This window comes from Lipotes vexillifer, unplaced genomic scaffold (assembly GCF_000442215.2).
Source record: "Lipotes vexillifer unplaced genomic scaffold, Lipotes_vexillifer_v1.1 scaffold1048, whole genome shotgun sequence".
NCBI lineage: Eukaryota > Metazoa > Chordata > Mammalia > Artiodactyla > Lipotidae > Lipotes > Lipotes vexillifer.
The window spans coordinates 715,117-738,612 of NW_006785351.1; the positions used below are offsets into that span (position 1 = coordinate 715,117).

At 46.7% G+C, this 23,496-nt stretch overlaps 1 protein-coding gene and 1 pseudogene across 3 annotated transcripts in view; one reads left to right on the forward strand and one right to left on the reverse strand.

Moving 5' to 3' along the window:
- Nucleotides 1-23,496, forward strand: part of LMX1A (LIM homeobox transcription factor 1 alpha) — a 155,788-nt gene that overhangs the window by 73,336 nt on the left and 58,956 nt on the right. The window lies entirely within an intron of this gene.
- LOC103085989 (40S ribosomal protein S20 pseudogene) lies at nt 4,302-4,808 on the reverse strand (annotated as a pseudogene). Its single transcript, XR_457023.1, has one exon. The product of XR_457023.1 is annotated as a 40S ribosomal protein S20 pseudogene (transcript).

Genomic DNA, 23,496 nt, shown 5'->3' on the forward strand with positions numbered 1-23,496 from the left:
GCAGAGGTGGCAGTGGTGTCGGTTGTTCCAGGCAGAAAATATGGCCAGTGAAAAGGACCTGTGTTGGGAACAAGCTTGACCTATTTGAGCCCAGAAAGAAGGCAGTGAGGCTGGAGCTGAGTGAAGGAGGGGAGAGTGGCATGATATGGGGTTGGAGTTGGTGGCAAGGATCAGACTGGAAGTTTAGTAAATCAGAGTAGGGATTTTGGATTTTATTCCAAATTCAATGGGAAATCCCCAGAGGGCTTTACACAGGGGAGTGAGCTCTGATTTACGTTTCCAAAAAGATCCTCTGGCTGCCCTGTGGCAGAGTTTAGGAGGGCAAGAAGTGGAGGTGCTAGTGGAGACAGTGAGAAAGGGAAGAGCTATGGACATGATTCAGAGGCCTCACGGGACTGGTTGACTTAGATGGTAGGGTGTGGAGGATAAAGTGACTCCTAGGTGGGTGGAGACCCCACTAACTGCCGCGTGGACAATTTGGGGAGTAGACGGGGGCAAGGAGTTCTGCTTGGCCACGTGAAATTTGAGATGTGTGTTTTACATCCAAGTGGAGATGTCCAATAGCAATTGGTTATGAGTTTGGAGCTTGGAAAAGGGTCAGAGATAGGGCTTTGGGATTCATCAGCCTGTAGATGGTATTGAAAACCATGGGGATGGATGGATGAATTGGGTAGAGTGTGTGGAGGGAGAGGAAGCAGAGGCCCAAGACTCAGGGTTTAGTCTCCAGCAAGAAGCAGGAGTGTCAAGGCAGGGGGCTGGGGGTAGAACACGCTATGAGCTTCCTTCTATCCACTGCCGGAACCCCACTCAGCGGTTTCACAACTGTGGGCTATTGATCACCATGGCCTGAGTGAGAGGTTGATTTATCAGTGAAAACCCATTGCGATCTCTTAAACTATGTGGATAGTTTAAAAGTCTGTAGAACATACACTATTGGTTAGGTGGTATTCTGGGCAATATAGCTTCATTTTCAGAGGACAGTGCATTGTGGCTTCACACACACACATACACACTTACACACATATGTGTGTGGTATTATCACTTGTGGGTCCATGTGCCTGAGTGGGAGTTCTGTAACAGACAATCACCGTACACACATAAATGCAAAAATGCACAGTTGCAGCCATCATCCGTAAAGCCTGCTTTCTGCTCTGTGTGGAGCCACCCTGAAAGTTCCCTTGTCCTCACCTCCAGCAATCCTAGAGTCTCTTCTGTCTCCTGGGGATGGAGCTGGACTCTGTTGTTAAGCTCTGTGTTCGACATGTTTCCTGGCTTCCATGTTTGCTGTGGTCACCTCTTAAATCTGCAGACCTGAATTCATGAACATTTAGGTCACCGGTCCAAGCAGACTTCAGCTCACAAACTGGTTGGAGGTGCTGGTCTGTGCTTTGGGGTTGGGTGTACTTTCTCAGCTGCAACTTTTCAGTGGAGATGAGGGTTCAGGGAAGCCACATGCAAGAATCTTCAAGAACTAGAGTCTTGGAAATTTTTTAGGAAGTTGAATATCTTGCATCTGTGGATGAAAAATGTCACATGCTATATCAGTAAACAAAGGATGTTGCAGCCATCAAACCACTAGGCACTGTAGCCGCCCCCAGCTATGCACTGTGAGGGGATTCAGGATGGAGAGAAAAGCAGGATGCTGGCCCTAGATAGTTAAGGTGCATATCAAAGGAGTGATTTTCATAAGCCCAGACTTTTGCTTCTTCCCATACATAGGAAAGTGCTAAATTCATTAACTTGAGATGTCTGTTTTCTCTTTAATTAATAGTAATCTTTTGATTTTCCGACTACCTGATTTTTGTTGCAAAAACTCCTATATATCCTGGCCCCTACCTTACCTCTTCAGAGCAGTCCATCAGAGCTATCTGAGAGACTGCCTCCCGGGCGTAAGTCCTCAGCAAGTTTTCCGAATAAAACATAATTTAAATTTTAGGTTGTGCATTTTTTTTTTTTCAGTCAACACATCTTTCTCAGAAGCAATGAAAATATTTTCTACTCCTTATCCCATTCACCCCTGAGAGAGCCCTGGAAGTTCAGTGAGAGTAGGAATTGTTATTCTGAGTTTATGGAGAAGGCCCCTAACAAAGAATCCTGTGTGAGGTCCCAGAGTTAGCAGGGGATGCTGGTGGCACTCTAGCCACCAGGGCCAGTTCTCCATATCTTGGAGTGAAGAGGTGCTTTCTCCTACGGGAAAAGTATTGCTCTCATGAAGTTTGCAGAGTCCATATGTAAGGACCCCAATCTAGTCTCCGGACCTTAAATTCCTGTTCTTCACCAACTGTTACAAAAGGGTCCAACTAATACACGAATCCTGGGGTATTTGGGTACAGGATAAATGGGATAACATGGAGCGGGGAGGGAGAGGAAGGAGTGAAAGCTGTACTAAGTAGCAGTGGAGTTCAATGACGTTTACGTTTGATCTGAGATCTGTAAGCCTGCTTCCATACCTTTTGCCCTTTCTACCTAGCCTTATACATTCTGCAGCAAAAAACGGACTGGACCACAAAAACATGCCTACTAGTTTATCAAGCTGGCTTTCTACTTGGGTACACAAATGCTAGTAATACTAATGATAGCCATGGCTTTAAAAATAACACTGACAGTGGCATTTCCAAAAATAAAAATAACTTCAAGGTTGAACTTTCACGATCCTGGTCATAGAAAGTCTACGACAGCATTGAATAAATGTAAGAGGTGTCATTTGAGGTGGAATGGTGAGACGTGGAGGTGAACCCCAGAACTCCACACCCTTCATCTCTAAGCGGTCAGCCTGCAAACCGCTGAGGACCGGCCTCAGAAGATGGCTCGTCAGAACAGGGGGCTTTGGGGTGGGGGGCAGTTGTTCCTCAGGGTTAGGATCAAATTTAAAAGCACCACCATTTACCTTGGTTGCTAAGCCCTCCTGAGCCCGAAGTGAGGAATTCTGATTGGCAGAATCTGTAGGAATTTAGACAAGGGGAACAGCACGGAAAAACGGGAAGCTTAGGATGGGGACCCTGGCTGCAAAGCAACTCAGCGCTTCAATAAGCCCGAATCTGCTGAGAATACATTTTACGAACATGCAGCTAAGTTGGCTGCCTTTGTTTGGGGGTTTGTTAAGCATTATCTAAAGAATGCCATGGTTCAGCCTGCTCGGTGTGAAGTCTAATTCTTCCCCTTTCTGGAGCCACGGCCTGGTGTGTTCAATTTTTCTCTCTCCGTAGGGCTGCAGGCTCTCTGGTACTCCAGCCAAAAAAACACTCATATTTTAGCAAGCTTAGTCCCAGTCTGGTTGCCAGGCAGTAAAACGAGCACTTGCCTGCCCCAGGGAGAGGGGGACCGCGAGATGGAAAGGGGTCATGTAAACGGCTCACTCGAGCCCTCCCCCTAAATCTCCACTTGAGAGTCTTTGGGGCAGTTGATATGTTTATTGATGTGGAGAGACACTGCTGCATAGGCCCAAACTGTGGTCGTTTGTCAGAATTAATACTACAAATTATTTTTATTATTATAGAGATGCTAATCAGAGGATAAGTTTGCCCTCTGCCACTTCTGAAGGGTGTTAGATATACTCATTTGACTGATGTGGTTCTGGATATGCAGCACGGACCCCCATTTAACTAAAGAGCAAACCGAGGCATAAAGCAGCTGAGTTTCTTGCACTGAGGGAATAGACGAATCAAACAGCAGCATCCCGTTCCCCTCAAGGGAGGGCAGCATTGCAGGTGGAGTGCATGTATCTTCTCTCTGAGATCTCTCCAGTCTCCCTGCGGTGCAAGAGGCTGCAGGAGAGATGCCCTTCAGTCCTGGAAATACTTCTCTGTGACTGATATTAAGAAGAGGGCGGTGAGATAGGCCCTCTGTCTCTTCTTCCAAGTCTCCGCTGGAACAGGAAGCAGACTCGGGCCCGTGCTCGCTGACTGCAGTGCTACTTTTCAGTGACAAGACCTCTGCCCACTGGATGAAGTCCACACCCGTTTATTTTTCACAGACCGTGGAGTTCCCGTCAGGGAAGAACCGATTTCAGCCACGACTGGACAAGTCTGGTGAGTTTGCGACCCACAGTGGAAAGGCTACTAGTTCTGGCCTGGAGCTCACTGACACAGGAAAACGTGCTGAATGCCCACAGGACATACAGCTGGTGGTGGACATTTAACTTCCGAGCTCCTCAAGCCTAAATTCCAGAAGAGGCCCTCACAAACAGAGAGGAGGCTGCCTCCTTTGTCTCCTGCCTGGTGCTCTCGGGGCTGAGGTTCCCTGTGGGCCTCAGATAAAAAGACTCACGCCTCACCTTCAGGACCCTTGGCACTGGGTCCCCTTTAACGCTCTGATGCCTTCCTCTTGGCCTGCAGGTGAGTTTTCTCTGGGTGAAGGCTTTTTAATGCTGTGCTCCCCACTGAGGGCCTGTGTACTGAACTGTTTTTTAAACAACTGATTATCAGTTTATTAAAAATGTTGATTTGAGCATCTGCAATGGTGACTTCAACCTCGACTCCTGGCTCAAGACTGATGGAAGTGATCTGCTTGACAATCTCAGGAGGCCTGTGCAGGTCGGTGAGTCGCCTGTGGATCCTCATCTGGAAACGATCCCAAGTCTTAGAACCTTCACCACCAGGAGTTTTCCTTGTACTTATTTCTCAGAGTCTTGGTAGGCATCCGAACCGGTCCTTTCACCTTGGGATTCTTTTCCTTCGCACCTCTGATCAGGTCAACACATACCTTCTCCAAAGCCTTCACGTTGCGGCTGGTGAGGGTGATTCTAATCAGGTGAATCGCCACGCCACCTCTGGCTCCACGGAAGTCTTTCTGGCATCTTTAAAAGCCATGGCTGCGGTGCGGCTTCCTGACTGACTTGTTCGTCAGTGGGGGTGAACAGCGGTGAGGCAGGGACAGGAGCGGGTGTCCCGAAGCTCCGCTGCAGTGGCGACCGCATCTTCCTTAAAGAGCCTGTGTACTGAATTTTATGTGGTCCTGCCACCTCCCATCCAACTGCCAGTCAAACTAGGAGGTAGTCCAGAATCGGGTGGTATGTGCTAGCCCCGGGGCGTATGGAACCAGTGAGGTTTGGAGAGACTGCAGGTGAAGTGGGAGGACAGCAAGAGACAGGATGCAGCAAGCGGGCAGAGAGAGAACACCTGTGGCAGGGAAATTCCTGTGTTCGATGAAGGGCTTGGCGTGACGGAGGTGCCGGGAAGAAGTGAGGGGATGTGAGAAAGGTTGCTCTGCAAGGCAGGAGAAACCTACTGAAGGAGAGCCTGGATTATCGTCACTTTTCATTCTTTCATAGAGTGGCTGCCGAGTGTCTCCTGGGTTCCAGGCGCAGTGCTAGATTCTCGGCATACAAAAACTAATAGGGCACAGCCACATGCTAGATGTTGATAGCTAGATGCCTCCAAGACAGTTAAACGTGGTGAGGTTATGGACCTCTCTGAGAATGTGATGTGGACTGGGACAGTAAGGCAAGGTGGTTTCGTGAGCGGGGGCTCTGCCGCTAGAGCCCCGGGTTTGAATCCCGGCTCCACCGCTGGTTGGTTCTGTGACCTTGGCAAGTTATTTAGCCTCTTGGTACTTCTGTTTCCCCATCTTTAAATGGAGGATAAAAGCAGTTTGTATCTCCTATGTAAGAACTAAATTAGCTGCTATGGGTTAAGCCTTTAGAACAGCAACTCGTGCGTGGTAACTGACATTAGGTATGGTAGTTATTCCCAGAAATTCACATTAAGCACCTACACACAAAACCATACAATTTCTGGGGGGTTCGTAGACCTCCTGATGCCCAATCATAGACCCCTGACTAAGAATCCTAGTTATTTCTTCACTTATGTCACCCAACCAATCAGAAGAAGCTGGATTCTTGCCCTGAAGAACAACAGATCCCATTCTTTCTCTGCCATTCCAGCAGGAAGCATTTTAGGTGCTGTGGGGTGCCGTGGAGGGTGGAGGTAGGGTGCACCCAGCAGAAGGATGAGACCTGCCTGTGGCCGCAGTGGACGGAGGGAGGCAGATTCCAGGAATCTGAAGCCCAAAGACGGCTGGTGGAGCAAAGGAGGACTTGGGTATTCCTGGCAGCCGGGTGCTTTGAAGGATTCATGTGGAACAGTGACAACCCATGTTAGATCCGTTTCTGATCCAAACATACACTTGCCCGCGGTGAGAGGGAATGTGAGATGAAGACCCAATGAGTGACGTTATCCCAGGTGTGGTTACCCTGTTTGCGGCCCCTGAAACAGTCTCCCAGACGCTGCCACGGCCCTGGAATGCCCCTTCCTGGGCGGAAGATTCGGCAGAGATGCCCTCTCAAACGAAGCTGGCACTCCTGGTTGTGAGCCCTGGCGGAGAGTGGAGGGATGGGCAGATGCCAAGACAACTTCATCGAGTGGACGTGCCACCCACAGAGGCTTTCTGACCCCCACCTCCTCCTGTCGCCAGCGTCTTGCCACTCAGCCCTGCCCGGCGTTCGGGATTCCAGCAGCCCCAGCAAACTGGCCACTCCACCCCGACTTGACTTGCAGCTCTTACCAATGAGCCCTGCAGGTCCCTTCCCCGGCACCCCCCATTCCTGTCTCAAACAGTCGAATATAGGTCCCAGAGCTGTTGCACGACTGCACCCTACTTGCAGCTTATTCGTTCCCTCACCGTACATTGCTAGGAATCATGAACACAGTTGTGGCATGCCTTGAATTTGGCTGATTAAAGATTTTAGTTCCCAAATCTTGGGCTCAGTGGAGGCCCTTACCTCTACCTTTCTATATCTCTCTACTGCTCAGTGCCCTGTTTCTCCTGCTGTCAGTTGGAGTTACCAACAACAACGCTCACAACACCAAATGATGTGTATGGAGTTCCCACGTCCTTTGTAAAGTGTGCTCACATGCGATATCTTACTAATATCCTCCGTCTTCAGTCATGAGTAAATGCTTTTTTTTTTTTAAATGCTTTTAAGAGCTGAGGAATTTATTTCAACCAAGGAAGCCTGTCATCAGTCACACTTTAAAAATCTGTTTGCTTTTCATGACAAATGTAGAGTAACATTGTCCGAGGTGATTTTAGCAGCCGAAGTCAGGAGAGAGTGGTTATAACCTCCAGTTTTGAGTCCTGTGTTCACCCTGGGTTCGAGCATATGGTTGTGGGGCCACTGGCCTTTCATCGTCTTTAAGTTACCCATCAAGTTACATGTGCTGATTCTTCCTGGGACCCACGGCTGCATGCTGGGGCCGGGCTTTGCCAAAGACTGCATGGGGGAGGGCGGAGGGCGGCTGCCTCTTGGGCAGCACAGTCTGGCTGGAATCTTTTTATGTTTCAGGAGCTCTTCATCAGCAAGGGTCTGATTTTAAAATGCCGGCAGGCTCTTGTTATCAGAAAAAGAGGGACTTGTCTTAGCATTAAAGATCTCTTGAAGGGCAGGAAAAGGCAGAGAGGGTTTTGCAAGATAGACTGTGACCGGAGAGTTGAAGTTTGGCGAGGAGGATCAGAAAACGCATTCTCAGGGCGTGATACTGAGTGCAGAGGAGGGGCCCTAGCAGGGGTATATGTGAAGGAAGGTATTTCGATGTGGTTAGAAGTCACCTGTAAGTGAGGAGACCGCTGTCACCCCTGTCAGGTTCAGTGTGACATCCTTTGGCATTTTTTCCTGGGGTATTACTCACAAATGCTAATGGGCAGTTGCATTGGGCTCTCTCTAGCAGAGCCCAGACTGCTGCTTGTTGCGGGGGTGGGACTGTTATTCACACTTGCTAATGAATAACTTCCCTTAGTGTATTAACCAACCAAGTCAAACAGGTGACTGTGGGCACCTAGAAGCAAATTACTTGCCTGGTAGAGGCCCAGCCTGGGACTGAGATTGGGAGGACTTGAGTCCTGTAGCTCTTCAGTGGCAGTTTCAGATGTCAGTCTGGCTGTGTTTGATCAATGTGGAGGCTCACTGATTGGAAACCATAGGGTTCCTTCCACCATTAACCCCAGAGTTCCTACAAACCCTGGTCTAGTGTGTTTAAATTAAAAACTGAACTAAGACCCAAAACGCTTCACTCTGGCAAGGTGAAAAGATACTAGAACTTCTAACAACAGGTAAGGAAATGGGAATTGCTATCAATTATTGAAGGCCTACTATGCTTCAGCCAGTGTGCTCTCTCTCTATTGTTGTATTAAATCCTGCCAACAACCTTATGAGGCAGGTTATCATCTCCATGTTACAGATAGGGAAACTGAGGCTCAGAGAGGTTAAGTAACGCACTCTTGCCTGTGAATGGGTTCCCACCAGTGTTTCACCTCTAGGGGAATTTCAGTTTTTTGCCTCCATGGCACGTTATGTCCGTGACCGCCATGGCAACAATGCCATAAAGTTTCAAGGGATTTAGCAGCCCTGAGGCTGTGGCTGGAGACTGCGTCCCACAGCTCTTTATGAGGATGGTGGCCATCCATCAGTCCTGCTGCCACTTCTGATTTCTGCAGTAAATACTCACCCCTGGAGTCCAGCTCTGGGAAGGTGGATTAGCTAAGGGCAGCGTGGTCATTTCTCAGTTCTTAGAGAGAATCAGCAATCAGCCCTGACTTCTATGCCCCAAAACCAAAATCCCATGTTAGTTCAGTTCAATTCATTTTAATTCAATCTGACAAACAGTTAAGTACCTACTGTACTGTACATGGCTAGGTACTATGCTATGTACTGGGGATTAAGAAAAAAAAAAAGGAATATTGTTCCTCTAGGGACACAGTGTAGTGAGGGAGACAGATATAAGCTGATAGTTATAAATTCAGTGACATAGACCAAAGTAAGGAATATTGCCTCTAGGGACACAGTGTAGTGAGGGAGACAGATATAAGCTGATAGTTATAAATTCAGTGACATAGACCAAAGTAGATGCGCAAAGTGTTCTTAGACCATGAAGATGAGAGTGTAAATACATATGTGTGTAGAGGTCCTGAGGATGGGAATGGAGGATGGCCAGGGGAGGCCACAATTGGACCTGCAAAGTAGAGAAGAGAGAAAAAGTCATTCCAGGAAACCAGGCAGGTGTGCACTGCCCAGGACTCAGGGCAGGTACATCACCGTCAGGCTAGGATGAGATTACGCTCACTTAACCTCTCTGTGCCCAGTTGCTTAGTCTGTAAGATGGGGACGATCACTGTGTCTGACTCAGGGTGGTGACGAGGAATAAATGACTTCATCTGGCGCCTTGAGGAGTGTCTTGGGCATGTAGAGCTTCAGCGAGCATGAGTTGCTAGTGCTTGTTTCTTGTCTTCACGTGGTGCTACCTTGTGGCACCGCTCTGTGGTCCTGTGTGTTCTCCCAGAGGTGCCAGATATGTGGTCAGAAATCCATTGAATGTACTCTTGCACCCTCATCTTATTTAACTCTTGCATCATCACTTAGCTTTTCTCATGCTTGTGCTCTGAACCTCCAACTAGATGTTAGACTTTCCTGCGTAAGGAGCAATCTATGTTTTTGTGATACTCATCACATGGAGTGACTCAATACAGTGGGTGCTTAATAAATGCATATTTATTACAAATAAGATAATGTATGTAATAAGATGCAATGTGTTTGGTGGGGGCAACATTCATATCAGGAGAGACAAGATAGCAGAATTAGGCAGGTAGGTGCTCATTGTATAGGAGCCCGGATGGGGAGGTGAGATTTGCCTCAGTGGACAGGCTCCAAAGGATCCCTGATGGGTTGACCTGCCTTTCTTGAAAAATGTCTCCCCTTTGAGTCGATTGCACATTTGTATCTGCTGGATGAATGGTCTTTGTATGGACACAGAGTATCTCAGGACTTGCTGTTAGGAGGGGCTTCTGGGTGGTATTGGGTTCCTAGGGAGCTGTCAAGCAGGCTCCCTTCATTAGACCACACATGCTACTCATCCTTTGTAAAGGGCGGGGGAATGAGTCCCTAGGCATGACAGGTCACTCAGGGATGGTGATGGCTTTACACATCCCTCCTCCAAGAGCTTGCTCAGAAATTCTCCATCAGCTGGACACAGCACATTTGGACTTGCCTAGATGGCTAGTGCACAGAATCCTCCCCACACACCCTCAGGGGTGCTCTTACCTGCGCCAGAGCAGTCAGTGTTGTGGCTCCTCCCACCTTGTGTCTCCAGCTGGGCTGGTGCAAATCCGAACCATGAAGTGCTTCTCCCGGGACAGGTGGGAATGTGAGTGCAGTGCATAGGCTGAGCTGTAGCAAGTCCTCTATTTCCTCTCCCCGTGCCACCAGGGCTGTGCTTGTAAACACCTCTCCGTGGGCCATAGAAGAATGTTCACGGAAGACCTAAGTCCTGCCTTGTTCACAGCCTTCACTCTGGGGACTTCCCCAGGCTGCATTCACTGCTGAGGGCCTTGTCAGCCCCAGGCTCACCCTCACTAGCGTCTTCCTAAACCACACCATCAATAACTATCGCTCATATCCCCAGGCGGGCCCCTAACAAGCTAGCCTGACTGCTCTGGGCCTCCTGGGGGCTTCTGCGTTTCTCTGTGCCTCTTATTTCACCGCTCACCGAACGATGGAACACAGCCAGCTCGCTTCCCAGGCCATCCTCATCCTTCCGCCCCTTCCTGCCATCACCTCTCCCCACCCACGCAGCCCCAGTCCTTCCAACTCCCCCACAGTGGTTTTCCATCTGTGCTGATGGAGGTGAGGGCTGTTGCACGTTCTTGGGCCTGGGGTATGCACTTGTTTGAGCCCAGCGGAGGCGGGGACAGGCTGGATGGCAGGGGAGGGAGGAGTGGGTGAGGGTCCTTTCCACAGTTTGGTTGCCACCCTCACGTTGGCCCTGCTGCTTCTGATGAGTGAATGAGGCTGGTTGACGCTTCAGCCACCGGTGTAACCAGATCTCCCAGGGCTCTTGAAAAATGGAGTCCTCTTCAGCAGCAAATGTTTGCAATTAACTTTAACATATGTGGAATTTGTTTTTGCGTCCGTAAAGCATGATAGGCAGTGAGGGTCTGGCAGGGAACGCACCCAGCTTGTCACGCCCCGGGCCGAGCTGGTGGGCGGAATCTTTCCACTCGATTTACAGCACAGAGTCACTTGGTGAACTGAGTGGTCATCGATGGGTCAGCCGGGGCCCTGAGCCCTCCCTCTGGCTTGGCGCATCCTCTTCCTTCCAAGTGTTTCTACCTGCCCAGCAGCGGGGTAAAGTGTGGTTCTCTTCCTTTTTATGACGGGGTCAGCAGCCGCTGGTCTTAGTGACCCTTGCTTCTCAGTTTTGGCCACTGTCTGGTTCCTGTGCTCTTGGAACACTGTACCTTCTGCCGTCTGGCCGTCCTGCAGGATCCACAGGCTTTGATCAGGATGCAATAGAAAACACAGGTCAGCTCTGGGACCAAATCCCAGGTGAACTCTATGACTTAGTAGGTATTGGGCTGCAAGAAACATGAAAATGAATGATCGTAGGTTTAAACCAATGGGAGAGTGACTTTTTCTTAACCAGAAATTGGGAGGGATGCATTTCTGTGTTGGTTTGGCAGTTCAACCGTGTCATCCACGGTTTGGATCCAACCTCTCTCCAAATTCCCACCCTCTGTCCTCCGTGTGTTGACTTCATTGTCCTGCTTGTCACCCAGCGCCTGCAAGGTGGCTTCACATCCTCATAAGATAGGGCCCAGAGTGAGAAGGAAAGGGCTGGGACTAGAGCTTTCTTCGTTGTCTGCTTCTGAGAGGAAAATCTTTCTTTGAAGTCCCCAGCGGACTTCCCCTTATATCTCTTTGGCCACATACCCACCCCCCCAGGTTAGTCACCGGCAAACGGGGAGAGATTGGTCTGCCTGGCTAAGATTACTCACGACTTATCCCTGGAATGGGGTACATTGCTGCCCATCAACATTGGGGTTCCCTTAGTGAGGTAGACATGGCGACTGGGAAGGCAACCAACGGCGTCTGCTGTGATGCTCCTCCACTGGCAGAAAAGACAAGGGTCACTGGGCTCGAAACTACTGGAAGGGGAGAAGTCACTCCTGGGAAACAGAAGTGTGTGGGGTATGAGATGGCAGTGGTCCACGCCTCCCCAGGATTCTTTTGCATCTATCCTGCATGCTGGCCTAACAGAGTTCCTCCTACAGCACTGCTTTGTCTCTGCTCAAAAACGTGTGGACTCCCATTTCCTATGAAAGAGAGGTCAGACTCTGCTTAGCATTTCAAGGCCCTCTCTCTCTGGCTCAAGACAGCCTCACATCTCGCAGGAAACACACATTTCATATTTTATCTCTTGATACTCCTCTGTGCCAAGCAGGTAGCAGTCAAACTAGTCTACTTTTTCACCTGCTTACCTCACCTTGGGCTTTTTGTCTCTGCATCCCAACTCACTCTAGAGTCTCCATTTGGCACGTATGACACTGTAACAGGCCGTTCAGGTTTTCTACTTATTATTTAAGGTTCTCGTTTAAGTCATCATTTCTTTGGAGAATACTGCCCTGATTGTCCCCAACTGGAAGTTTCCTGAGTCTTCTGTGAGTTTCTGTAGCTCTTGTTTTCAGTGTACCCACATGAGCCACAGAGAGCGCCGAATGGGCAAGGATGACTTCATAGCGGTGTTTGAGGCATGAGCTGACCCTTAAAGGCCGGGCAGGATTTAGTTTGCTGAGAGGACAGAAGCCATGCCACGTAGTTGAGGGGGCAGGATGCAACTGTGAATAAGAACACACCAGGGGCTTCACATTCCTGCTTTTGCCTCACCTTCAAGCATCTTAATACTTTCTCTAGGAGCATGTAAAATTGGCTCATGGCCACCATTACTGGATAGCACATATATAGGGCATTTATATCATTGCAGAAAGTTCTGTTGGGCAGTGCTGATCTGGAGGGTCGCCTGGGGAGGTGTCTAGTGGGGCTGAAATCCTGATGTCCTTTGGTGCAGGGACAGTTCCCACGTTTATTCTATTAGTTTGCTGAACTCTGACCCGGCAATCTCTAGTGCGGGGATGGAAACACAAACAGGCCTTTGGGAAGCTGATTCTCAGCAGGGTATTCCCATGTGGCCCTGCTCTCAGCACTGGGACAGGTAACACCCTCTGGAGCCAGTCTCCAAATTGAGAGTCCAGAGTATCTCACCCTCTTTTGTCTCAAACCCTCCAAGGGACTGCAGTGTGCTTAAAGAGGTAATGGGGGTAAATGATGAAACAGGAGATCCGTCTCTGGGTAGCTCTTGGTGAGCCTTTGGTGGCTTAGCCAGGGATGAGGTAATGAGCCTAGGCTCTTGAAGAGGCCACACACCTGAGCTGCTGGGGATTTCTCTCTGTCCTGTTCTTCGACTTTGGGTCCAGTTTATAGAAAGCATGGCTCCCTTCTAGAGATTCTTGTTGCCTGTCATAGGGTCTTTGCAATAGCTTTCAAAATTTTTCATAAAAATATGAAGCACATCTAGATAGCCAAAACCAGGCTATGTACATGTACATAAAACCTGGTACGTGGACTGTTTTACAAACTGTTTTTAGTGATATCCCCTCATTTGCTGCTGAAAACTGGTGACGTGGTTTTCATTAACCCCATTTTTCAGTTGAGAGATTCAGGCTCAGAGAATTAGTTAGCTTGACTGAGGTCACACGGATAGTAAGTGGTAGAGTGGGGTCTCAAACTCATGCCTTTCAGTGCTCTTCCCATTACACTATCATTTCCCTTTAAATTATATTATAAAAAGACATTTAGCATCCCTTCCACCTTACTTCCTGTTTGTACATATTGCAGTAGATGTGGGAATATTTACTAGCAATCCTACTGAGACAGTAGCAATCTCTCTCAAAGCCATTCCTAAGGCCTCAGTATTTTGCATGTTGTGTGAGGTGCAGGGCTTGGTTTATCCAGTCTCTCCGCTCACTCTTGAGCCAGCTGCTCCACCATTCATGACTGTGGCTTTAACATTAGCCCAAGAGCATCACAAGAAGTGTAAATCTGAGGCAAAGGAAAATTACTTGGATAGAATTACCATATGACCCAGCAATCCCACTACTGGGCATATACCCAGAGAAGACCATAATTCAAAAAGACACATGCACCCCAGTGTTCATTGCAGCACTGTTTACAATAGCCAGGTCATGGAAGCAACCTAAATGCCCATCGACAGACGAATGGATAAAGGAGATGTGGTACATATATACAATGGAATATTAGCCATAAAAAGGAACGAAATTGGGTCATTTGTAGAGACGTGGATGGACCTAGAGACTGTCATACAGAGTGAAGTAAGTCAGAAAGAGAAAAACAAATATTGTATATTAACACATATATGTGGAATCTAGAAAAATGGTACAGATGAACTGGTTTGGAAGGCAGAAATAGAGACATGGATGTAGAGAACAAATGTAGGGATACCAAGAGGGGAAAGTGGGGAGGGGGGATGGTGGTGGTGGTGGGATGAATTGGGAGATTGTGATTGACATATATACACTAATATGTATAAAATAGATAACTAATAAGAACCTGCTGTATAAAAATTAAATTAAATTAAATTAAAAAAAGAAACTATAATTGCAAAAAAATTAATAAAGGCCAATTTTTATCAATTGTCATTTAATCAACCAAGCAGTCAGTCAAAATAAAAGTTACCTCAAAAGTCCCATTTAAGAAAAAAAAAAAAGGAAAATTACTTGGCATATTCACTGCCAAACATTAGTGCTTTGATTTATGTGGTTTTGACTTAAGCTTGGCTCTGCTTTTGATTAGATCAAACAATCCAGAGTGGTCCAGACTTGGGCTCCTTTCAGTATGACTTTGCAAGAATTCTACCTATAGCACCCAGGGGGCTTACCTCGCTCTAAGTTAAGGCCAGTTCTTACTCCATGTGTGTGCTGGGTCCCATGGGATACCCACTCCTTCAGCTGAATGTTGTTCCAGCATGTCTCCCCTACCTCTGACGTCCATCCTGAAGATTCCCCTCATATCACACCATTCCTGTGGGCAAACATTCCATAATTACTCCCATTGAAACCATCCTGGACCCTATATCCCCCTCCAGCTATCACTCCCTTTCTCTGTGCTATTTCACAAAACTCCTTGAAAGAGCTGTTTACCCCTGTGTCCCCATGTCCCCCACTCCACTGCACCCCTCCCCCGGCCATCCACCCTCCCTCAACACATTGCCAAGCCCAGTGGTCAGTGCTCAGTCCTCATCTTCCTGGACTTGTCAACAGTACTGGATGGGTTTCATCCCACCTGTTTCCTTGAAACATTCCCTTCACTTGGCGTCCACTACACCTTCCTGTTCTTTCCCCTGTCTCCTGCTCACTTCTTCTCAGTGTCTGTCTCTTCTTACCTGGAGTATTAAAAAAACCTCCTATTGGCTTTCCTCCTTTTGACTTTCCCCTCCCTACACATAGCTCTCAACACAGCACTGACAGTGATCCCATTAAAACTTCATCCTTATACCCCAAAGAATTGAAAACAGGAACCCAGTCAAGTTCATGGGCATGCATGTTCATAGCAGCATCATTCCCAGTAGCCAAAAGGTGGAAACAGCCCAAATGTCCATCAGTAGATGAATGGATAAATAAGTGTGGTATATCCATTCAATGGAATGTTACCTAGCCATAAAAGGAATGGAATACTGACACATGCTTCAACGTGGATGAACCTAGTAAACATGCTAAGTGAAAGAGGCCAGGCACAAAAGGACACATACTGTATGATTCTATCTATATGCAATGTCCAGAATAGGTATATCAGTAGAGACAGAACACAGATTGGTGGTTGCCCACGTTTAGGGGCAGGGGAGAATGGAGGGAGGAGAAACTGATTAATGTGTTAAGGGGTTTTATTTTGGAGTAATGGAAATGTTTTGGAATGAGATAGAGGTGGTGCTTTTACAACACTGTGAAGGTACTGAATACCCCTGAATAGTTCCCTTTGAAATATGTTATGTGAATTTTAGCTCAATAAACTGAAAAGGAAAAGAAAACCTTCATCCGGCAAATCACTCCTCTGCAAAACACCCTCCACTGACTTCCGGAGGAAAAGTTGAAGTCCCCACTGTCATCTGCAAGGTCCTCTGTGGCCTATCTAGCCTCTCCCCCATAACTTCTCCAGTCACAGCTCTTACCACTCTACCCCTTGCCCACATCATCCAGCCACACTGGACTCCATGCTGTTTCCTGCTTCTACCCCAGGGCCTCTGCACCTGCTGTTCTCTCTGCCAGGAAGCTTCTTCCCACAGGTAGTGGTAAGGCTCACTTACCTCACCAGCTCCTTCAGATTTTTGCTCAAACATCAGCTACTCAGTGAAAATTACAACTCCTCACCCTGGCACACTTCCCATCCTCTTGTATGCCTTCCTTTTAATCTACTGCACTCATCTGACATTCTATTTGGTGTCTGTTTGTTTTCAATCAAATGTAAACTCCAAGGGCTGGGATTTTGCTTGGTTTGTTCACTGTTATATTTCTAGCACCTAGAATGGTGCCTCGATATCAGCAGCTAGAATCGTAGGCACTACACAGTTATTTGTTATATGTGTGAATAAAACCTTTTCCATAAGGATCTATAATTTGAGTTTCCCAACTTCCTTTTCAATATTTGCTAGTTGTGAAGACCTTGTGTCCCTTTGTGAGGAATGCTGCAAAATTCATTATTTTTTCCCCAGGCGTGGCCATAAATTAGTTGGTCATGACTTTTATGTTGTTTTCTGGTTGGTGAAGATGTGTTGTGGTGTATGTTCCCCCTCTTTTTCTCTTCCCCTCCCACGGCTGCAGTTTGGGCAAAGAATTTTTTTTTTTCCACGGGGCCACTGACCTGTTCTTAGAGGGATTCAGCCCACGACTGTAGTCTAGGTAGCAATATGTTTCAGTGACAATAACAATTACCAAATGTTCTTCCCCTGTGGCTCTTCTTGGTACAGTTGGGATGGAGGTTGATGGCCAGTATATGCAGCTCCTTCCTCACAGTGCAGAAATCAGCAGGGCTCGGAGAAACACTCATGTTCAAGTGCAAAATAATTCTTGCCTTTTCCTTAGAAGTCCCTTCTTCCTGGTGGACCTGGGGCAAGGTCTACAGGCCTTTTGAGAGGCATCTTCGCGAAAGCTCCTCTGCCTACTCCCTTGCCCAAATAAAACACAAACCCCTGTCTTACTGCCTAGTTGAAGTAATCTGCCTGGCACCCAGAAATGCCTGGCAGGCATTTCTCCCGTCACTGGCACGAGGTCCCTCCAGCCTTAGGTTTTGGCTTGGAAGAACTGGTCTTCAAATTCCTAACTGTCCTTAAAATTCTACCTGGGAACCCGGAGTCTCCGAGAAGCCGGGAAGTGGTGGGCTACTTTATTAGCATCCTCCCTTTGATCCCTTCTTATAGACTCTGAGAGCTCACTGCCCTAAGTGGAACAGAGACACCCCTAAAAGCTCACGTTCCCTTCAAGACTTCCTCTGGTTTGGGGGCACCCTAGCTGGTCATTATTTATTCCCATGGTAGGGAGGGGTTGTTATAAATTATTTTTTTTTAACTTCTGGCTTTTTTAACTTCTGAAACCGAACTGGATCCCCAATCTAAGGGAGTGTGTGTGTGTATGCACTCACATCTGTCCACGTAACTTGTACACATAACTGGTCACTGTGATTCCAAGCCAGGAATCCTGTTTCACAGAGATTTTTGTGGTTCTTTAGCTCCTCATGTCTGTCCCTGTTCTCTAATCCTCTGAATGGGGCTGGCTGTGGGGAGCAGAGCCATATGAAAGGCATCCAAGATGAAAATTATATCCCAGACTTGCACACGAATATTGTGGTTGGGGTGGAGGTTTGCTGGCTGGTGCTTCACACTCGCCACTGTTCCTCCTGGCTTTTCTGTTTTTCCCCAATTCCCACTCGCTTGTTTCTCACACAAGTTCCAAGGCTGATGCTCTTCTGGGTTAGACCTGGCCTGGGCCTTTGATCTCAGAGCCTGGGCTCTCTCTCTCAAGAAGTGGAGGGCAACATCTGGCCTTTCCTTTCTAGGTATAATATTTCAGTAGAGTTTACTGATATTGCAATATAGGTGTAGATGAACTTCATTCATCTACCTCTACCTTATCTGGAGCTTGGGTTGATAATGGTGGTTGATAAGCATTGCCTTGTAGTCACATAGACTACATTTGTAAGGTACCATCCTACCATTTGATTAGGCAGCCCTCAGAGCTAAGTTAAACAATGGTACAACGGATGGTGGGTTTTAGCATTGGCAGACTTGATTTGAATCCTGCCCCCCGCCCCCAATTACTAGCTGTGTAAAGTTGAGCAAATTACTTAAACCTTCACAAGCTTCTATTTTCTCATCTATAAAATGGGAATAAGTTTTGAGCAGATGAGTGACATGCTCTAATTTAGTTCTTAATGGGATCGCCCTGATTTCTGGGTTGAAAATCAACCTGGCAGGTGGCAAGAAGAAGCAGGTGGTCCATTTAGGAAGCTGTTGAGGTAATCCAGGGAAAATATGATGGAAGCATGGCCCACAGAGGGAGTAATGGAGATAAGTGATCAGATTCTGGTTATACTTTCAAGGTGGAGCAGAAATGGCTTGTTGACAGTTTGAATATGAGGCGTGTGGGAGAGAGGAGTCAAGAATGATTATGAGATGTTTGTCTTGAGCAACAGGAAAGATGTAGGTGCCGTTCATCAACAGAAAAGTGGAGACTGTGGTTGGTTGGAGCAGATTTGAGTCAGGGTGAGGTAGGTGGGAAAAGATCAGGAATTCTACTTTAGTTTGAAGTTTGAGATTTAGAAATTAGAAATCCAAGTGAAGGTATTTTTTTTTTTTTTTTCTTTTCCTTGCGTTATGCGGGCCTCTCACTGTTGTGGCCTCTCCCATTTGCGGAGCACAGGCTCCGGACGCGCAGGCTCAGCGGCCATGGCTCACGGGCCCAGCCGCTCCGCGGCACGTGGGATCTTCCCGAAACGGGGCACGAACCCGCGTCTCCTGCATCGGCAGGCGGACTCTCAAGCACTGCGCCACCAGGGAAGCCCCAAGTGAAGGTATTGAGTGGATATATATGTTTGATTTAGGAGAGTGATCTGGGGTGGAGATAGAAATTTCAAAGTAATTTAGCAGATACTTAAAGTAATGAGATTGGATAAGATCACCAAGGACAATGAGTCTAGACAGAGAAGGGGATGAAATATTTCTAGGTTAGGGAGATGAGGGAAACTAGAAAGAAGACCAAGAAGGAGTGACCAGTGAGATAGGAAGAAAACCAGAGAGTGAATGGTCCTGAAAGCCAAATGATCCCAATGTCAAATGCTGCTGATGGGCTCAGTGAGATGAGGACTGAGAAATATGGAGGCCATGAGTGACTTTTACAGGAAAGTTTTGTTAGAAAGAGTAAATAAGTGCCTGATTGGATTGGCCATAAGAGAGAGTAGAAGGAGAGGAACTGGAGATAGAAAACAGAAGTAGGGGCTTTCCTGGTGGCACAGTGGTTAAGAATCTACCTGCCAATGCAAGGGACATGGGTTCGAGCCCTGGACCGGGAAGAACCCACATGCCGTGGAGCAACTAAGCCCATGCGCCACAACTACTGAGCCTGCGCTCTAGAGCCTGCATGCCACAACTACTGAGCCTGTGTGCCACAACTACTGAAGCCTGCAAGCCTAGAGCTCCTGCTCCACAACAAGAGAAGCCACTGCAATGAGAAGCCCATGCACCGCAACAAAGAATAGCCCACCCTGCTGCAACTAGAGAAAGCCCATGTGCAGCAACGAAGACCCAAGGCAGCCAAAAATAAATAAATAAGATAAATAAGTTTGTTAAAAAAAAAAAAAAAAAGAAAACAGAAGTAATTTCTTTTTGAATTTTTTCTATGAAGTTTGTCAAGCAAATTAGGACATAGTTGGTAGAGGAAGTACCTCTACCTACCAAGAGAAGGATAATTTTTTTCCTAACACTGGAGAAATTTTAAAAATATATTAAAATGTTTACAGAGAGGGAAAATATATGACATAGCTTTTGAGTAAGCCGGAAGTGGTGAAGTCTAGTATCTAAGTGGAGAAGTTGCCCTAGATAGAGCTTGGATGGGATGAGGAAGTCCTTCATATAATACTTGGCTTTATATAACTGTATCCTGACTACAGTGGGTTAATTAAAAAGGGATTTTATTTTTCTCACTGAAAGGGAGTCAAGAAGTAGGGAGTCCAAGGATGGTGCAACTGCTCATAAAAGGATCCAGGCTTCTCTTCTCTTGCTTTGCATCCTTAACAGGCAGCTTTCATCCTTTTGGTACCATAATGGCTGTTTCATCTCCAGATGTTATATTTTAGTTCCAGACAGAAATAGGGAAAGGGTGAAGAGCAAAATGTATGCACCCGCTGAGGCTGTCTCATTTCATCAAGAGAACAATAGCTTTTCCAGAACTTCCTGCTCATACCTCCACCCCCAGTAAATCCCCATGTACTGCTTCACGTGGCCACTCCTAGCTGCAAGGGAGCCTGGGCAGGTGAGATTTTCAAGTGGGAACACAGTCACCTAGATTTTGGTTACAGGAGGTAGACTATGAACAATCATTGTGTCTTCCAGTTTTTTAAATTAATTTTTAAAAAATTGTGGTAAAATACACATGACATAAAATTTACCATCTCAACCATTTTTAAGTGTACAGTTCAGTGGCATTAAGTATATCACATTGTTGGGCAACCATTACTACCATCCAACCACAGAATTCCTTTCATCTTTCAAAACTGAAACTTTTTACCCATGAAACCATAACTTCCCAATCCCTCCTTTCTCTATCCACTGACAACCACTATTTTACTTTCTGTCTTCATGAATTTGCCTACTGAGGTTATCTGAGTGAAATCATATAATATTTGTCCTTTTGTGAGTGGCTTATTTCATTTAGCATAATATCCTTATTATGTTGTAGTATGTATCAGAATTTCCTTCCTTTTTAATGCTGAATAATATTCCAATACATTCCAAAGTATGTACCACATTTTTTTTATCCATTCATCTGTTGATGGACACATGGGTTGCTTTCCCTTTTTGGCTATTATAAATAATGCTGGTATGAATATGAATATACAGACATCTGAGTCTCTGCTTTAAATTATTTTGGGTATATACCTAGAAGTAGAATTGTTGGATCATATGGTCATTGTATTTTTAACTTTTTGTGGAACTACCATACTGTTTTCTGTAGCAGCTGCACCATTTTGCAGTCCATGGTGCACAAGCGTTCCAATTTCTCCTCACGAAACTTATTTTCCAGGTTTGATAGTAGCCCCCCGAATGGGTGTGGTGTCTTCCAGTTTTTAATGGGTGAGGAGAGAGATGAAGGATAAAAAAGGGTAAAATGTTGAAGGGTAAAAAGAAAAAAAATAAAATAGAGAGATAAAAACTGTCTCCCTTCCATTGGGTCATACTTTGTTGAAACCTTTCTTCTGGAGCTCTCAAGACATATGGAGTCTAAGTCAAAAGGAAAGCAATGCAATGTTATGAGAAAGAGGCTGCATCAGAGGTTCAGGACACGTTGTTTTTTTTTACTCTGGGCTCCACCACTGCTGAATTTTGGTGCTGTTATACACCCAAAATGCCACACCCTGCTGTGATGGCAGTTTTCTGCGTGATGAAGATAATAGAATCAGATAATAAAATCGGACACAGACCCCCCCTTTACTTCAGAGCTGAGATGTTACATAAGATTGCACATGCTTTGAGATCTTTGAACTAAAGGCATTCTGGAAATTCAGATTATCCAGAGATATTTTCCACCCCTCACATGGAAAGGGAAAGTCCTACATGGTGCTCCCTTTGGCTTTTATGCCACAGTGGGAGATTTTTACTCAGATGGTCAGTCAGTGTTTGTCTTTCCTTGTCTCCCCTTGGCCCAAGAGTGGGTGATCCTTGAGGAGAAGTATTACAAGTGAGGAGGAGGATAGTAGTGACTGGCAATGTTTTAAACCAGGGGTCGCCCGCAATCCCTGGACCACGGATCAGTGCTGGTCCCCGGCCCGTTAGGAACCAGGCTGCACAACAGGAGGTGAGCGACGGGCAAGTGAGCGAAGCTTCACCCGCCGCTCGCCATTGCCCCCATTGCTCACATCACCACCTGAACCATATCCCCCCCAACCCCGTCCGAGGAAAAATTGTCTTCCATGAAACTGGTCCCTGGTGCCAAAAAGGTTGGGGACCGCGGTTTTAAATATTATCGTGTGCTGGTCACTGCACCAGATGATTTAGAACATCATCACTGGTCTTCAGAATCCATCTAGTTCCTAATATAGTGCAGTTGATATCAGTTGGTTCTATGAGGAGCTTTGGATTGTGACAGTATGCCTTTTTCTTTTTTTTTTTGGACATATAGCACAGCGGTAATGATGAAAAGTGATGGTGACAAAAAGCAAATGGGATTCATGGAGAGCTCGGTGTTACCCCTGCTGGGATCTCAGAATCTTTCCCATCAAAACATCATCAATAATGTCCTTGTCCTTCTTACTATTAATACACACACACACACACACACACACACACACACACACACACACACAGAGCCCAGGAAACATACATTCTTTGTAAGCGTATACATTATATTGGCCACGTGCCATCCAGTCAAGCCAAAAATTGTGGAACAATAGGAATCTGTGCCCAGAATATCAGCTAAAAATACCTCATTCCCTCTGCTCTGTTCTTTGCTGGGTATGTTTAAGAGTGTCCCAGGAGGCTAATGAGGATGAAGGGAAAGGAAAACTGACATTTTTCAAAGGAAACCAAACCTTTAATTCCCTAAAAAGGAAACATGTATTTTCTGTATGTCTGTTTTATGTTTCTTGCCATTTTTGCATGTCTGTGTGACAATAGGGAAAGTCTGTAATATAAATCGTGCCACCTTGGCTTGGATTATTGGAATCCATGCTTTTACCGCAGTCTTTTGCTCCATGGCCTGACTGGTAGACAGCTTCCCAGGTTTCGGCAAAGCAGAGGGAGAGGGGAAAGCGAGAGCTTCTAAGCAGGAGAGGCTCACTGACATACACTGTCTGCTCATTCAGCTGGTTAGGGCACTACTTAAGAGCCTGGGAGACACGTTTCCATCCCTAGCTGGGCCATGTTATAACCTCTTTTATTTCTTGATTGTTAACTGAGCCTCAAGTTCTGGCTGGTCCTCTCAATAATCTGAACTTTCTCTGTGGTCAGGGGTAGTCACTGCTCCTTCTCTGGCCTTGGTTTCTTTCCATTTATAAAATGAGCGGGGAGGTGGACTGATCTTGGGGCGGGGGGTCTGACAGGGGCACAAGGCAGGAATATGGGCATCTTGGTGTAGGTCCATACAGTGGTCAGCAGCCTCCATGAGAGGCAGTCATCTGAGAACTGAAGTGATACGGGCAAAGGGTCTGTTCCAAACATTTGTCAGATAATGTCAGCATTAACCAAATAGCAACTGTTGGCTCTGGTTGGTCAAACATGGAGCTGCCAACTTCCTGAACATATGTTGGGTGTTGGGCAATGAAAGTGGGTGTTGGTTGACACTGGTTGGCTAATGTCAATATTGACTTTGGGTTAGGGTAGACCATAGCCATGGTTGCCTGAATGAAATGCACCCTGTTTCCTCTTGAGTATTTGTCCTTTCATATTTGTCCAT